This window comes from Peromyscus leucopus, chromosome 9 (genome assembly GCF_004664715.2).
Source record: "Peromyscus leucopus breed LL Stock chromosome 9, UCI_PerLeu_2.1, whole genome shotgun sequence".
Lineage (NCBI taxonomy): Eukaryota > Metazoa > Chordata > Mammalia > Rodentia > Cricetidae > Peromyscus > Peromyscus leucopus.
Genome location: NC_051070.1, coordinates 82,992,545 through 83,004,397, shown reverse-complemented (window position 1 = coordinate 83,004,397; position 11,853 = coordinate 82,992,545). Strand labels below are relative to the sequence as shown.

Genomic DNA, 11,853 nt, shown 5'->3' with positions numbered 1-11,853 from the left:
ACATGTGCACCGTTGTACTAGTTTACACATGTGCACTGCTGTACTAGTTTACACATGTGCACCGTTGTACTAGTTTACACATGTGCACTGCTGTACTAGTTTACACATGTGCACTGCTGTGCTAGTTTACACATGTGCACCGCTGTACTAGTTTACACATGTGCACTGCTGTACTAGTTTACACATGTGCACCGTTGTACTAGTTTACACATGTGCACTGCTGTACTAGTTTACACATGTGCACCGTTGTACTAGTTTACACATGTGCACTGCTGTACTAGTTTACACATGTGCACTCCTGTACTAGTACATCCAAGTGCTCTGTTGTCATATGTGCTGCTGTGAACCAAAGTAAAATCTCTCTCCTATAACTGCCTTTGTCAGGGTATTTTGTCACAGCAAGGGAAGCTATGACACCCAGCTTCCTGGAGTCATTTTATATCCTTCTAAGCAGGTAGACTGATCTTCGGTTTCCAATAATTGCTTTAAAAACATGCCTCAACTTACGTCTACAGCAAGCATAATAACCTATTCTATTCTTTTTCCTTTAGGAATAGGATTAAATTCAAACTAAACATGTTTTAAGTTGACAGACACAAATATTTCACATGCAGAGAATTATTTGTAATTCAATTTAATAAACAATTTAATTATTTTATTTATTTTATTAATAGAAACTCACAATCTAAAAGTTTTTACTGTATAGAAAAATTTCCAAGTGTTTATGATTGGCTAAAACTTCATTTTATAGTCCCACACTGAAAAATGATTCCATTTACTGAAAAGAAATGCCTAAAGTATATCCATAACCACTTGAATATGTTGCAGTGAGTTTATGATTTCTTCCACATTATTTCTCAAAATCCAATGGGGCTTAAGTCTGTTTCAAAGTGACATTAATAAAATCCTTCTCTTGTGGCTTAAGTCTGTGTATTTTTTTAAGTGACATTAATAAATTCTTCTCTTAAACAGAGCACCCTTCATCTTTTTATCAAATAAAATGTGGCCACTCTGAATACACCATTTCCCTTACAACTCTCTGCAAAAGGGTGGGAAAGCATCAATTCATAGTTTATTACTAGCTATACACTATTTCCAAAACATGATTCTCTCCTCTTTGCTTATGCTTCTTACCACCACCTCCTAATGTGATGTTCTTTATGAAGCTGGTTAATTCTTTTTTCAGACCTTGCTACCATCCTTAACATCATTAGCATTCACATGTGACAGAGGCAGCAGCTTGGTCAGCATCGTTCCCCACCAGCCCTTCCACACTTTCTTTCTCTACTTCCTCAGCCACTCAGCCATTTTTTTGCAACACGGTCACAAACTAGACTCTATCGTGAGAAACTGCATGCCACTGAGATCTCAAACTTCGAATTCCATTCTGTAGCCTCCACATCAGACTCCACAGGGTCACATGTTTAATAAGCCTCTCAGCAAAATCACCATCCCAATGAGGCCTACAATTCATTCAACCTTATCACGCACTGGCATCCATCAGAATGCAGCGCCCACTCTCCTCTTTAGCTAGCTTAGGTTTGCCAATATATAATGCCCTTGACAAAGCCTTACTCCTTCCTTCTATCAGGCTCATCTGGAAAGTGCAACTGGCACTCCCAACCTGCATAAACATGCTTTTCCATTCATTGCTGGACGGATGAATGCTGGTAATGATGTTACAGAACCTGCCAGGCATCTTCCATCAACTCTAGGCTTGAAGTGGGAGGCTGAAACTGCCTACCATACTGTCTCACTCCATAACAACAGCGAGTTCCTTCCTTTCTTCTTTGCAAATGTCTCTACATCCTCTTGGGAACTTCTGAAGTGGAGTTTATAATCATGCACACCATTGATCAGTGAGAAAAATGGGTGGAGGGTGCTCCTGTATCCTCTCATAGAAATCCTATATGCATTTCTATCTACTTGTTCTTTCCTAGTTGGTAATTAGAGAAGCTGGCCACAGATAAGAAGACCCAATGTGATACACGCAAACAATGAAACAATCTCAGTGACCAAAGGGAACATGACTCTAACCCGTGGTCACCTTCATTCAGCCTTAATGCTCTGAAGAGCCTGAAGTCAATGGAATCCTGAAGTCAATGGCTCTCCTGCTCAACCACATAGCTGACTTTCTAATGGCTTATTGGTATTTTGATTTTATATCAGAGGTTTCCCAGGCTTGCCCAAAGCAAAACCCCTAATTCGGTATGCCTCTCCATTCTGCCACATCTTCTCCAACTTTTATTTTTAACTTTTTCATTCTTCAGGACTCAATGTGAATATTGTGTACCAGCAATGATTTCTTAAAGCCACCAAGCTTCTGGCAATTTGTTACAGCAGTCCCCAAAACCCAATACAAAGTCTTACATGGCAGAAGTCTTACAGAGGAGAAATCAAGGTAATTACGGGGAAAGTGGAGGTTGGTATTTTAGTGAAGAGGGACTTTGGACAGTCAATACACAATGTGTGATTTTCCTTAATATGGAAAATGAAAGTGATATAATGATGGCAAGACCCTTGCCATCTCTTCTTAGCAGCTCAACAGAGGGGATTTAGTGGATATCTAGGGGCTCAGCGATGCCACATTGTCATCTGTTTAGACTTCCCCAGTATTCTCTTGTTCAAAATGTTCACAGCATTCTGCTCCTCTTTAGGATTAGAAATGCTTACTGGGCGTGTCCATTGTACACAGAATTGTGGAGTTTGTTTAGCTGCTTACCTTGAAACTGCTGTGGACCACGCAGCTCTTGCTGGAATAAAGGGAAGTTTTCCCTGCTTTTGCTTATCAGATAATCTTTCCATACTCATTTTATGCCTCAGAACTGTAAGTCTGAGGAGATTAGAAACACAGTCAACAACTTGGTGTGTCAGAAGTGTGATGTGTTGTCTTAAACAGCTCAGCCGATAAACAACAAATTTATATATATATATATATATAAAGCTACTCTATTCTCTGCAGGTCCCTTGCCTGCTTTTCCCATACATCTGCAACAGCCCCACCAGCATGTCTACGCAGCGTTAAGCATCATAAACAGCGAAAATGGTTTGCTCAGACTTTGCTCTCTCCAGCAATACTTGAACAGCATACCCAATGACTTCTGTGTGACGAACATTATGATTACAACTTGGGATCAAACAAACATTTTAAAAACTGCTCCGCTCAGCCATTTGTCTGTCTTGTATTTCTTGTCTTTCTTGTCGATTTTTTATTTTTGAGAGATTATAATTACAACATTGCTCCCATCCATTTACTCCCTCCAAACCCTCCCGTATTCCACTCCCTGCTTTCTTTCAAACCCAGGGCCTCTGTTTTTATCAACTTTTAGAACATGTATATGTGTATAAGTATATACGTCTATATTCCTAAATACAACTTGCTCAGTCTGTGTGATGTTACTAATATATATATGTATATATATATATATATATATATATATATATATATATATATATATATATAATGTTTTCGGGGCTGACCAACTCAGGGGTAACCAATCATTGTGCTCTTCCCTAGGAAGACTATTTCTCCCACTCTCCACATCCCTTAGTGCCTGTAGTTCTTCTGCAGGGTTAATGACTGGTGGGCTCCCCCTGCCCCCGCCCGCCATTTATTTGGGCATGTCTATTGACATCATCCTTATTCAGCTCACTTTTGGGCAATCATATTGATGAGACTTTATGGATGTATTTTATGACGTTACTAGGAGACATAATCTCCTGGCAAACTCCCTGGTCTTACACTCTTCGTGTACTCTCTTCCAGTGTGTTCCCTGAGTCTTAGGTGTGGAAATGCTGTATAATGTATTCACTAGAACTGGACTCTACAACTCTGCATTTTGATTGGTTGTATTTTTCTATCATGGTCTCCATCTGTTGTAAAGGGAAGTTTCCTTGACGAGGGGTAGCAGGACAAATGTTTAGATTGTTGTTGGGATTATGCGGGTTTAATAAAGTAATGTCTCTACATCCTCCTCCAATATCCATGACTTCATTAACAGTGAGAAGTTAGCAGGGTTTCCAGTACCAGATACAATTTTGCTCCTGTTGAGTAGGACCTAAGCCCAATTAGAAGCTGCTGGGAACTACTTAGGTATTTGTGTGCCTCTACTGTACCACTAAGGTCGTCATGCCATGCTGGTCATTGATGTGATTCATAGGCATCAGAGCTGGCTGGGTCTGTGGGTTGTCTCTTTACTTTGCAAGCTAGAAGGTGTCTTCTGGTACCATGAAAGCTAGTCCTCAGGGAGAAGACATGCAGGTCAGTTCCAGGTCAGGGACCTCTGGGCCCTGCATCTGAAGTACATGGTATCTTCTGCAATATGGACTTACCTCCCACCTCTGTGGAGCAGCCAAGGGCAGTAGCAGTAGGCTGTGTGTTTTGGCAGTGTCTGGGACAACCCTCACCAACGTATCAAAGGGGCCTTCTCGTGCCTGGTGCTGGAGCTTTTGTTAGGTGATTTTTGGCTCTTGTAGGGAACATCATTAGCTCAGATGAGAAAAGTTCAATAAAACAGTATATGTATATTTGCATAGAATTACATTTATTATAGGGGTTTTAGGTATATAGTTAATAGCATGATTCCTTACGCCCTTTTCAGACATCTTTATTGTTATTTTACCCTCCTTCTCCGTTATCTATATCTCCTCTTTTCTGAAGATCCCTCCTTTTCCATTTCCCTGATCAAGCACCTGCACCATGTGATTCCTTTCTCTCCATGACTCCCGACACCCCTGTCCTGGCAATGGCTCCCTTTTCCTTTCCTGGTTTCTGCGGTAGCTCCAGGCTATGAACATCTGAGGATGTGGAGTCAGGAGCCTCTGATGGGAGAGACTATGGGATGTCTTCCTAGGTCTTGGTTACCTCACTCATACGACCTTCTCTAGTTTCATTTATTTGCCTTCAAAGTTCATTATTTCATTTTTACAGCAAATACTATTTCATACTCTCGATATACTATATTTTCACTGCTGAGTCCTTTGGGCCTATGCTGAACTATGGTAGGCTTATTTTCAGCTTTTTGAGACTTCTCCACACTGTTTTCTTTTTCTTTTTTTAAAAGACTTATTTATTTATTTATGTGTTTTATGTGCATGAATACTTTGTCTGCCTGCAGGCCAGAAAGAGGGCATCAGATCCCATTACAGAAGGTTGTGAGTCACCATATGGTTGCTGGGAATTGAACTCACAACCTCTGGAAGAGTAGCCAGTGCTCTTAACCTCTGAGCCATCTCTCCAGTCCCTGCACTGATTTTCATATTGGCTATACCACCTTGTGATCCCACTAACAGTGAATGAGGGCCCCTTTTCGCCTACATCTCCTCTAGCATTTGTTGCTTGTTTTGTTGGCTTGGACTATTCTAACTGGCGTAAGATGAAATCTCAAAGTTGTTATGATTTTCATTTCTCTAAATGCTAGAGAAAATGAACGTTTTGGAGATATTTTCAGTCATTTTTTTCCTTCTTTTGGGAACTGTCTGTTCAGATTCCAGGTCCATTATTAGAATGGGTCATTTGTATTTTTGACTCTTTGTTTCCTTGAGTTCTTAATGTATTCTGTGTGTGAATCCCCTATCGGATGTATAGCTGGCACAGACTCTCCCATTGTGTGGGCTTCCTCTGCATCTGGCTCACTGTTTCTTTAGCTCTGCTGGAGCTTCTTAGTTTTATGAAGTGCTGCGTGTCAATTGTTGGCCTTCATTCTCAGTAAGTGGAATCCTATTCAGAAAGTCCTTTCCAGTGATGGCGCAAGCCTTTAATCCCAGCACTTGGGGAGCAGAGGCAGGCGGATCTCTGTGTGTTTGAGGCCGGCTTGGTCTCCACATCTTCAGATGCTCATAGCCTGGAGTTCCAGGATAGCCAGGGTTATACAGAGAAAGCCTGTCTTGAAAAACCAAAAAAATAAAAAAAAATAAAAAATAAATAGAAGAAAGAAAAACAGGAAGTTCTTTCCTACATATACATCATCTAGCATACTGCTATGTTTTCTTCTAGCGATTTCAGTTTCAGGATTCAAGTTTAGGTCTTTGGTCCATTTGGGGTTAGTTTTTATAAAAGGGGATAGATTTTGGTATAGTTACATTTTCCGCATGTGGGCATCTAATATCCCCAGCACCGTTTGTTGGATATACTTTCTTTTCCCCAGCTTACATCCTAAGCCCATCCCCCAAACAAACAACAACCTTGGTGCCAAACACAAACCCAACTTTAATCTTAATCCCAACCATATACCCCAACCCAAACCCAATTTTAATCTTAGTCCCAACCATATACCCAAACCCAAACCCAATTTTAATCTTAATCCCAACCATATACCCAAACCCAAACCCAATTTTAATCTTAGTCCCAACCATATACCCAAACCCAAACCCAACTTTAATTTTAATCCCAACCATATACCCAAACACAATCCCAGCTTTTTTGTTTTGTTTCAAGACAAGGTTTCTCTAGATAGCCCTGGCTGTCCTGTAACTACCAGGCTGGCCTTGAACTCGGAGATCTGCCTGCCTCTGCCTCCTGTGTGCTGAGATTAAAGGCAAGCTCCACCACGCCCAGCTCCATAACCCCAGCTTTAATCCAGCCCCAACCGTGATTATAAACTCAATCCTAACCACACCTCCAACACTAGCCCCATCCTACCCCTTAACTTGAATCCCAAACTCAACCCTATTCCTAATCTAAACAACAACTACAGCCTGAACCCCAACATTAACCATGGACCCCAAACACATCCCCAGTCCTAACCCTAAACCCAACATCAACCACAAAACTGAGAGAATCCCAACCTCAATTCTAACCAAAACTCCAGCCTCAAACCCAACCTCAGTTGCTACCTCAACTGTTACTCAGGCCCCAGTATCTGAGTAGAACTTCTGAGTACACTCAAACCTGATGTCCAACCCTACCCTGACCCAACTTCATTTGGATAACCCCAAACATGATCCCACCCGCAACTGCAACCCCAACCCTAACCTCAACCCCAAACCATAGGAGAAAACTTCCCCAAATTGAGGAAAGACTTACCCACACAGATACAAGAAGCAAATAAATGCCCCATGACATATTATACTTAAAAGACTAAATATATAGAAAAAACAATTATTGAAAGCCTTAAGAGAATAAACAAAATTCACATATAAAGAAAAACCCATCAGAAAAACAACATTTCTCAATGGAAGCTTTAAAAGCCAGGAGAACCTAAAGTAATATATTCCAAGTCCTAAAAGACACAGGTGGCAACCTACACTACTGTACCCAGCAAATTATCTGCCATTGTTGAAGGAGAAAAAAAAATTCCATGATCCAAATGGGATAAAAGAACTCTTGTTCATCAAACTATCTATGATTTTGAATACTGGAAGCAATTTTTATGACTAAGAGAGAAGTAAGTATAGCCAAAGGACAGAAAAAAAATAAAACAAAACTATAATCACTGAAACACAAATTATGAATAAGAACAAAAACAGGAAAAAAATAAAACTACTGCAACCAACAAATGCTTCTAAATAATGAGTAACAATAATGGTCTCAACTCCCTAATCAAAATACAAAGGTTAGTTGATGGGATTAAGATGCAAAATCCATCATTTTTTTTTTGTCAAAAGAAACTCAGCTTTAAAGATAAACACTACCTTAGAGTAAAAGGGTGGACAAAATATTCCAAGAAAATAGGACCAAGAAGCAAGCAGATGCTGCATCCTAGTGTTGAGAAAAGAGAATCAAAACTAAAACTAAAGATTTTATTCTAATCAGGGGAACAATTAACTGAGATATTGCAATCCTAAACATACGTACACCAAACTCTGGTGCACCCGATTTCATAAGAAGCATATTACTGGAACTAAAGACACAGACCAGCATCAGCACATTTTTAGTAAGTGATTCTAATCCCCCATTTTCTCCAATAGACAGATCATCTAAACAAAATTTTAAAAAATGGAGAAACACCAGATTTAAATGACATCACGCCTCAAATAGACCTAACAGACTTCCATAAACCATTCCACCCAAACTGCAAAGAATATACATTCTACACAGTAGCACATTCAAGCTTTTCTAAAAATAAACCCCATCTTGGTATACAAAACAAGCCTTAATAAATTCAGAAAAATCTAAATCACTCAGTGTATCCTATCTGATCATAATGCAGTGAGACAAAGTCAACGGCAAAGCCCTAGTGATTACACACAACACACACTGGTGGAGGTAAACAACTCATTACTGGATGATGAACAGGTCAAACAGGCCTGATTTTTTGACAAAGAAGCCAACAACACATCAGACTGTGCTGCTAAAACTAGATAGCATGTAGAGGAATAAAACTCAAATCTCATTCCTCACTAGATAGCATGTAGAGGAATAAAACTCAAATCTCATTCCTCACTAGATAGCATGTAGAGGAATAAAACTCAAATCTCATTCTTCACTAGATAGCATGTAGAGGAATAAAAATCAAATCTCATTCCTCACTAGATAGCATGTAGAGGAGTAAAACTCAAATCTCATTCCTCACTGTCCACAAGGCTCAACACCAAATGCATCAAGGGCCTCAATATAAGACCTGATAGCCTGACTTGGAGAGTTGAGAAAACAAGCAATACGCTTGTAATCATTGGCACAAGAAAGGACTTTCTGAACAGCATGCTATTAGCACAGGCATTAAGACCAACAGTTAATAAATGAGACTTCATGAAACACTGGATAAAGAGGCAACCTACAGAATTAGGAAAAAATATTAACAAGCTATGCATCTGACAGAGCAGTATCTATACTACGTAAAAAATCAAAAAAATTAAATAACAATAAAATAGACAACTCAGTTAAAAATGGGACATAGAACTAAACAGAGATTCTCAAAACATGAAATACAAATGGCTGAGAAAGTCTTTTTAAGATACTCATCATCCTTAGCTGTCAGGAATGTGTACACTTTGAGCTTCCAGCTCGTCCCCAGTCAGAAGGGCTGAGGTAAGAAATAACAAATGTTAAGTGTTGGCATAGATGTGGGAGAAGGGAACACTTAGTCACCACAGATGGGAATGCAAACTGCTGTAGCTACTATGGAAATTAGTGTGATGGTTCCTCGAAAAGCCAAAAAGAGATCTACCATATGATTCATCTACAGGGTAGATTCTACACTATTCTAGAGTACATCTCCAAAGGACTCTAGACGTATGCTCATCCATGGTACTCACAATAACCAAGAAGTGGAAACAGCTTAGATGCCCATCAACTGATGGCGTTTACATAACAGTATATTAGTCAAGGATTAAGAAAAATAAAAGGGCAGGGTTTAGCAGCCACGTGAGTTCTCCCACAGCCGCACTGGCACCTTGATGAGCATCTTGTTATCCGTCATGGCAGCTCATAAGCAGGCAAAACTGGTCCTAGGACCCGGGCGGCTATGGGAGCTGGCAAGCCATGGGGAAAAACCGACTCCGTTGGGGACATGAGCAAGTTCAAAAGTGGCGGCAAGTTGAATGAAGCCAGAGCTTGGCTCCCAGGAAAACAGAGGAAGAGGAGGAGGAGCTGGAGTACATTGCGTAGGAGAGGAAGCTATGCTTAGCCGAACTCTACCTTGAACAGCTCAGGCAGCAAGAGGAGAAGGCTGAAGCAGGTACATTTGAGGAGGACCCGGGGGTGCAGCACTTGAAGGAGGACATGATTGAGCCGAGAGGCAGGTTGCAGAAATCGGTGGCAAAGGAGATCCAGGCCCCAGCTCCCGCCACCATTCGAGCTCTCCATCACGTGTTTGGTTATCACCCCTGATGACCTGGCCATCTTCTCTGCCTCCAAAGACTGCAGAGCATAGTGAGTAGGGTGGAAGCTGCGTGTGATTCTTTGAGCCAAGTGGGGTACCCAGGGGCAGCCTTCAGGCCACAGCAGTCACAGCATCTGCATGGCTATCTCCTGTGATGGCAAGTACCTTGCCTCTGGCAACCGCAGCAAGCTCATTCTAATTTGGGAGCCCCAAAGCTGCCAGCACCTGTACACCTTCACGGGCCACCGGGCCAGTGTCAGGGGCTGGCAGTCCAAAGAGGTACCCACCTGCTCTACGGCACTTCCCATCACTGCTCTGTGGGGATGTGGAATGTAGCAGAGAACTCACTGTTCGGGCACCAGGATATTGTGGCTGCATTGGACGCCCTGAGCCAAGAGTGCTGTATGATAGCTGGGGGCTGGGATGGGACTGTGAGTGTGTGGAAGATACCAGAGGAACCCCAGCTTGTCTTCTATGGCTACCAGGACTCCACTGACTGTATCCATCTGATCAATGAGGAGCACATGGTGTCCTGTACGGATGACAGCTCTGAGGCCTTGTGGGGTCTCTCCAAGAAACAACTCTTTGCCCTCCAGCATGAAGCTCATGGGCTGCATAGGGAGCCAGGCCTGGAACAGCCCTTCTGGATATCATCGGTGGCAGCCCTACTCAATACAAACCTGTGGCCAAAGGATCCCACAATGCCTGTGTGTGGCTTTGGCAGTGTGGAGAAGGCTTCTGGCAGCTTGACCCTCTTTGACATTCCCCTGGTGGGTTTTATCAACAGCCTCCAGTTCTCCAGTGCTGGGGACTTCTTGGTAGCTGAAGTGGAACAGGAGCACAGACTTGGCCAATGATGGAGGATCAAAGAGGCTCAGAACTCAATCTACATCATCCCAACCATCCCACCCCACAGAGTCCCTGCACAGAGAGCCCTGCTGCTGGCTCCTCACACTCATCCTTGTTTAAATGTCTTCCCAGCCCTGCCCCACCCCCACTTTGTATTAAAACCTCTTATTAAAAAAAAAAAAAAGAAAAATATGAAATTCACATGTAAATGGATAGAGCTGGCCACAGTAATTCAGAGTCAGGTAATTCAGACCCAGAAAGACAGATGTCAAGTGTTTTCTCTCATCGGTGAATGTTAACTTTGAATTTTCAGATATGTGGGCTTCATTTGAAATATCCATATAGGTCTGAAAGTCACTCAGGGGCCATGGAGAGGGGCTTTCAAGAAAAGAGAGTGTCTTAGTTAGGATTTTTATTTTCCTGATAAAACACCGTGACCAAAAGCAGCTTGTGGAGGAAAAAGTTTATTTAATATTACAGCTTGCAGTCTATCATCCAGGGAAGTCAGGGCAGGAACTCAAGGCAGGACCCTGGAGGCAGGAACTGATGCAGAGGCCATGGAGAAGTGTTACCTACCAGATTACTCCTCTGCCAGAGAGACTGGTCCTTTTCTTTTAAGTTGAACCTCAAGTTGGTATCAATATACATTAAGAAGTTTGGCAATTGAGTTACTTTATAACAGGGGCAACAAGACACCAGAGGCTAATGAATGAAAAGCCCAGTGCCAGGAATGGGTTATTTTTTTTAATTCGTTGACCACTGGGGTCCAGTTGAGCCCCAAACATTACAAGCTATTGTCATTTGCTCTTAGTTGCCCTCCAGAATTTGACAGCAAGACCCTTTCACTGAACATACCACACTGAAAATCAAGCTGGTGTGGACCTGGATGCTTCATCCTTTCTGGCTGGTTTTCCTAGTGCTAGGAGCGTCGTTGAAGGCTACTGGGGAAGAAAAGTATCATCCATCATGATGAGCTATTAACTCTGTGAGCTACAACAATGACTGGCCTGGCAAGAAATGTCCACTGGCATGAACATCACAGGATCAACCAAACACTTTCTGATTGGATTTATGTCCCACTGCAAAACAATGAAACCTGTATCTAGCACCATTATCAGACCAAGAATATATGTCCCGATATGTCATAGGCCCTTAGAACTTACTACTATGATGTTAAATCGATATAATATGGAATTGATTCCTAGTGACTTATTATCACATCCATAGATCAGTGCATCTCTCA

At 41.7% G+C, this 11,853-nt stretch overlaps 1 pseudogene; it reads left to right on the top strand.

Annotated features, from left to right (window-relative positions):
- The first annotated feature begins 9,357 nt into the window (after positions 1-9,357).
- The window catches only part of LOC114686592, a 40,096-nt pseudogene continuing 37,600 nt past the window's right edge, over positions 9,358-11,853 (top strand).